This window comes from Lactuca virosa, chromosome 3, assembly GCF_052849685.1.
Source record: "Lactuca virosa cultivar CGN04683 chromosome 3, Lactuca_virosa_CGN04683_v6, whole genome shotgun sequence".
In the NCBI taxonomy this organism is placed as follows: domain Eukaryota; kingdom Viridiplantae; phylum Streptophyta; class Magnoliopsida; order Asterales; family Asteraceae; genus Lactuca; species Lactuca virosa.
Genome location: NC_136428.1, coordinates 377,395,167 through 377,401,729, shown reverse-complemented (window position 1 = coordinate 377,401,729; position 6,563 = coordinate 377,395,167).

Below are 6,563 nucleotides of genomic sequence, written 5' to 3'. Positions count from 1 at the left end.
TGCACTTCACCGGCACAATTTATATGGATAGTCTTTTGAGAATAGTATATTTATGATTTATATTAATATATTATAAGTTCTAATATATTAATATGGAATCATATTATTTAATTAGTATTAATCAAGAATTAATTTAGAATTAGTTATGTGATAAAAAAGAACTAATTAAATATGGACTCTTATATATATGGAATGGGCCAAGTTCATTTAGGTTGGGCTAAGCTTTCATGGATGGTCCATGGAGCTTTTAACCCATGGATCCTATGTAAATGAAAGGTCATGGGTATTAGGGTTTACATGGATGTAACCCTAATCCTCCATAATATATAAAGGGGTCCTTGGCTCATAAAATTGGTACAAGTGTGTGAAAATAAGAGTGGGTCGATTTTAGTGTGCATACATATTCTCTCAAGTTCTTCCAAGGTGTTTTGGTGATTTGTGATTCCATTTGAGGCTTCCACACTATTGGGGCTAAGCTCTTAAAGCTTGAAGACATCAAGCTACATCAAAAGGTATGTCATCTGACTAGAACTTTGTAGTATAGGTGCTTCATAATATGCTAGTTAGGATGAAACCTTGGAATAGTTAATATTTGCATGTATAATAGAGAAAACATAGATCCAAGGTTTATAGGGTTGCATGTAGACCATAGGAGTGTTAGAATGCTCAAAACCCAACACGTCTTCCTATAAATATAGGTGTAAGGGGTGAGGAGTGGTGTGAATGGATGAGTGGACAAGGAGCTTAAGTATGTGTATTCTAAGGTGTGAGAGAAAGAAGAGAGAAGAGCTAGTGTGTGAACTATGTGTATGGAGCATCATTCTATTCACTGAATACATCATAGATTCAAGTTATTCTTCTTCTTTTTCTCTTCTATTTTGATATGGCATCATCCAATTGATTGGGATTCCGCACCATCAATTGGATCTGATTGATACACAAGCAGATTGGGGACTTACAATTGGTATCAGAGCTTGGATTGTATCAGTCAATTTTGTCAGATCTGGAGCTTATTTGATCTTATTTTTGAAGGTTTTCTGCGTTTTTGGATAGATCTTGGCAAAATAAGGGGGGGGGGGTTGTTCTCCATTCCGGTCAATGAAGTTTCATGTACTCCATCTTGTGAAACTACTATTAATTTTCTCCGAGATCAAATCGATTTATTAAAAAGAGAAAATGAGGACCTCAAATACGAAGGCTATACCCTTAGGAAAGGTCAGAAACCTCTGAAAGCTCAATTAGAGACCAAAACCAAGGATTTCCGAAAACTGCAAGAAGATTACAACAACAAGTGTGAAAATTATGATCACATTAAGAAAAAACTTGCTGCTGTAACTGCCGAACTTGATGCATTGAAAGCTAAATATAATGATGCTGAATTTACATTTAAGAAATTCGATGTATCAAGTGAGGTAGTTGCGTCCATGATGGAAAATAGTATGGAATTTAAGGATAACCAGCAAAAGGGTCTAGGTTATGAGAGTGTCCCTCCTCCATTTAACCATTCGTATTATGTTAATCCCTTGACTCAGGAAGAGATTGACCGAGAACCATTTATGGTATACGGTAACCAGCTGCTGAACAGGCAACTGAGGGTGTTGAGATAAAAGATACTAATGATTCTACTTCCTGCGCAGGTAAAGCAGTAGAGGATGAGAACAAGGAGAAAACTACTGAACAAACAAACGACCCCTTGAACTCTAAATCTGCTGCTTCTATCTCAGTTACTTCTGACAAACCTGCAGTTGAGAAATACAGGCCACCAATTCCAGTGAAACAGAGTGCCTGTTGCAATTGTGCTTGTAGGAACAACCAGAAACAAGGCAAGGATACGCCACCAGGGGCAGGAAGAAACAACTTCCCAGTGAAGAAAAAGACTTGCTTTCATTGTGGAGCACCTGGACACATTGCCAGAAATTGTCCTAATCGCGCATACGTTCCCTACTATGCACAAGGCTGGCAGAACGCGCCAAGAGGGAGATAATTCAAAAGAAACCCCTCAAGGTCACAATCACGTAATGGTGACTGGAATGCGCAGAAGGCCAAGAATCCAACTCCCAACAACAAGAAGGGAATGCCGGCCAAGAAGCCAAATCCAAGAGATGCTCCCGTGAAGCCAAAATCAAAGTCATCTCAACGGCCGACATCAAGATCAAAAGCAAGTACCGAGGCACCCATCCGATCAAAAAAGAAATGGGTTAAACCCAACTAAAAATGTGTTCCAAAGGTTCAATCTCCCAAATCACCTAATGATTTTAATATTTCGTCATCTTCTGTTTGTGATAAGCAGGATATGTCATGGGAGAGGGTACCTTACAAAGATGACAAAGGTCGACCCAGTTTCAAAATGGACTGGGTTCTAAAGGCCAACTGATCCCGTTCTGTGCTGCAGCAGCTATGGAGGCATATCATCAGACTTCGGTTTGTTGGTAGTGGCTGTTTCTGGCACATGATAGGAGGCGTCTCTCAACTGTGCAACACTCAGAACTTTGTTTGAGAGTATGTGTCCTTTGCGAGAAAGGAAGAAAGGAAGGGATCACTCATGGGGTTTGTGCTTAATGATATGAAGAATTTTCGGATCTGTTCTGAGATTACGCGTGCTATTCTCAGACCTTCTGGATGCAAATTCAATCGGTGACTTACGGTTTGAGTTTTCTTCTTGATACTCCTGAGTTTTTCTTAAGCTGATTCGCTTTAAAGACTAATTTTTATTTTAGGATAGTTTAAATTTGCGCATTTATTTCGTTTCTCTCCTATGCACAAATTTAGGGGGAGAAATAAAAACAAAACAAAAATTAGAAAATTTTAAAGCCAAAAATCCAAAAACATTAGAAAATCAGAAAATACAAAAATATGGTGTTAATGAAATGTGCTTGAGGGAGATGTTTTGGGAAGTGATATAATCATGTGATAACAGGCAATCTGAATCTGTGTAAGGGACTGAATCTGAATTGTCTAGGCACTGTGTTCGATGCGCTGGTAGGCACGAAAGATTAAAATGGACTTGACTAGGCATTAATGAACTTAAGAATCTAGAGACTTGAAAAATCTTGACCTAGATAGATCCATTTAGCCTGAAAATACGACGCTCAGATAGGTTGAGCAGGGAGATACACATGATAATCCACCAGTCACACTAAAATAATCTGTATCTAGAACCGTGGTTTAACTCTTCCTCGATGTACGAACTCTATCCTTAATTCCGGTATTGATGGGGCGACTGGGGAATTCCGATAAAGTAGGTCTGTAGAAAATTATTTTCTTGCTTTCTTTCTGTTAGTCATATGTTGCCTCCTCTGCGTGATTGAAATACATCCGACCTGGACTGCAACATATGCAATTCTATTTCTCCGCATCTTCTATTTATGCAATTCTTTCTATCTGAGTCATATGCTGTCTCCTTTGCGTGATTGAAATACATCCGACCTGGTACACAACATATGCAACATTCTACTTCTCAATCCCTCTAAATCTGGTTAGTCATATGTTTCACCCTTTGCGAGATTGGAAGAGATCCGACCTGGGTGTATAGCATATGCATTCTAAATCTAACTTCTCTCATAATAATTGTCTGCTCACCTAAAGTAAGGAGTGCTTTGGAAGTTCCTGATTATTGGGGTATGTCAGGAAGCGGGAAACATGTGCTAGTACATTTAAAATTGAACAATCACTAGGTTGTCTGTAGATCTCGCTGCTCAATTTAGGTGGACAACAATATCTTTGGTCGTCGTCAGCTGAATGGTCCTTTAGGAATATTATCTAGGAACATAGGATCACATTGTCTTGTCACTTGTAGTATGTCCTAATTTTGTCACAATCTCTCGTGTTTAAGTGGACCACAATACCAGCGATTGACCAGATCTATTCATGAAGGGAGAGGTACTGATAAACGGATAAAGGTTGTCTAAAAACTTTGATCCCAAATCACTCTTAAAGTTAGATATCATTTTTATTTTTGTTAAATTTGTTCATAGTTTTCTTCTAATTTAAATATTAGGGGAGAATTAAAAATTTTAACAACCAAACAAAAATCAGAAAATTAAAAATCCAAAAATATTGTCATTTCTGTTTTATTTCTTTTTCAGAAAATATGAAAAATCCAAAAATATTGTGTGCTAAGTTTTCTTTTAGTTTTGTTTTGTCTTGAAAAGTTAATTCAGGTGTAAATGAGACTCATGGAGTCTGTATCGAGATTTCTGAGCCGAAGCTTCATCCGTGAGCATCGAAGAATTCTCATTCGAAGGAGCAAGAAATGAAGATTATTCTTTCAACATTCAATCCTTCAACCCCAGAAGCAAGGTGAAGCTGACTTGAAGATTATGTGACAGATTGCATTGAAGCCTCCTCAATCAATTTGCTGCTATCTATAAACCTGCTGAAGTGATCCAGAAGATTTGTTCTCTCTGATGTTCTCTCTGAAGATTCTCAAGCTGAAAGCGCCATCTTTCAAGAATCTCTACAAGAAGCCTTCTCACCCAATGTGCGTTCAGAGTCAAATTTTGAAGACAAGGCCAACTGCTCAAGATGAAGTCATTCGTTGAAGATTCATCAAGTTTATCTTGAAGTTGTGAACAATTTGAAGATTAATGCTGAAGCCAAGCTCTCGATGAAGAATGACAAGAAAAGCCAGCTACTTTTTAGGGGGAGCTTGTTGGGTCAATTAAGAAAAGAAAGATATAAACCAAGGGGGAGATTGTTGGGCAAAATAATGGTTTATACTTTACTTTTCTAGGAAAATGTATTTTTCTGTGTTTACGGTTTTGTTTATGGCCAGATCTGTGTTTACGGTCTGTTGTGATCGTAAACCTGTTTACGGTCTGCCTGACCGTAATCAGGTTTACGGTCCGTCTTCCTATAAATATATGTGTAAGGGGTGAGGAGTGGTGTGAATGCATGAGTGGACAAGGAGCTTAAGTGTGTGTATTCTAAGGTGTGAGAGGAAGAAGAGAGAAGAGCTAGTGTGTGAACTATGTGTATGTAGCATCATTCTATTAACTGAATACATCATAGATTCAAGTTATTCTTCTTCTTCTTCTTCTCTTCTATTTTGATCTGGCATCATCCAATTGATTGGGATTCCGCACCAGCAATTGGATCTGATTGATACACAAGCAGATTGGGGACTTACATCAAGACATGATGGAGACACTGACGGTGGCTTATGAAGGCATTATGGAAGTTCAAGCAGCCAATAGTAACAATCTCAGTCGGAGATATTAGCATTTCTTTGCCTAACAAGGTGAATCTCTAACTCGAACCTTTAACAAGTTTAATTGTTTGGTGAATGATATGCGTAGGTTGGGGGTTTTCAAGCATTCTTCTTAGTTGGTTTTAAAGTTCTTGGATTTTCTTGGGAAAAGTTGGGAACATCACAATGTTGTTCTTAAGAACAGTGAAAAGATAAACCTCATGGATCTCAACTCCTTTTTGGAAATCTGCGAAACTACCAAGAAACTAAATCTCTTCGTAAAGACATCATGAAGGACTCCAACAAAGAGAAGTCTGTAGCCTTGGTCTCCCGAAAAGAAGCAATCAATCTCATCAGCGACTCTGATGGTTCTGATCATGGTGAAACTAATAATGATGAAATTACTGATGAATTAGTTACTAGAGATGCACTCATTGTTAAACACTATGAAGAAAGAAGATCAAATGGAGTTTGAAGACCTCAGTCCAAGGGAGGCAGTTTAGCAAGAAGGCTCAACTCAGAGAAAAGAAATTCAGGTAACTATTTTAACTATGGAAGCCCTGACCATTTTTCCAGGAACTCTAAAGAGAAGAAAGAAGCTCAAAGCCAGGAGAATTATGAATTCCTTTACAAGAAGCTGCTAGCCCACATGTAGAAGGAAAACATCTCTCTGCGAAAAGCCTTTCTTGAAAAGCAGGAGGAATCCGAGGAATGGGTTGATGAAGAGGAGACTTATGAAGACGAAGGACTAAATGTTAAAGGTCTTATGGCTCTTATCAATGACGCCGATGATGGTAGTACCAACAGGTGTAACACTGATACTCTTCAAGCTGTCAAATAATCAAATATGAAAAGCTGGAATGTCTCTTCTACTCGTCCGGATCTGGAACATACTTGGTTCGTAGAAAGTGGATGCTCTAGATACATGATTGGTCTCAAGTTCCTCTTAACAGATTTTGTGGAGAAAGATGGTCCTATTGTAGTTTTGGGGATAGTAGTGAAGGAACATTCAAGGGCGTTGGAACAATTAAGTGCAGATCTATCAAGCTGAAGGATGTATTGTGTCACACCTCCAAACCAGAACGGCGGAAACGTCTGGGGGTGGATGACTTTCATGTACAGTATCATAACAATTGAATAATAGCGATCAAAGCATTACAACCATTGTATTGAATATTTCATAAGTTTACATTGTACTCAAAAACATTGTTTACATGATATCAGATGTATATGACAAAAATAAATAACGTGACATGACGACGCCCCGTCCACCAAAAACTCTTGTGATTACCTATTTACTGGTTTCCTGAGAATACAAGTGATTTTGAAAAGTGTAAACAATTAAGTTGGTGAGTTCATAAGCATTTTGTATGAG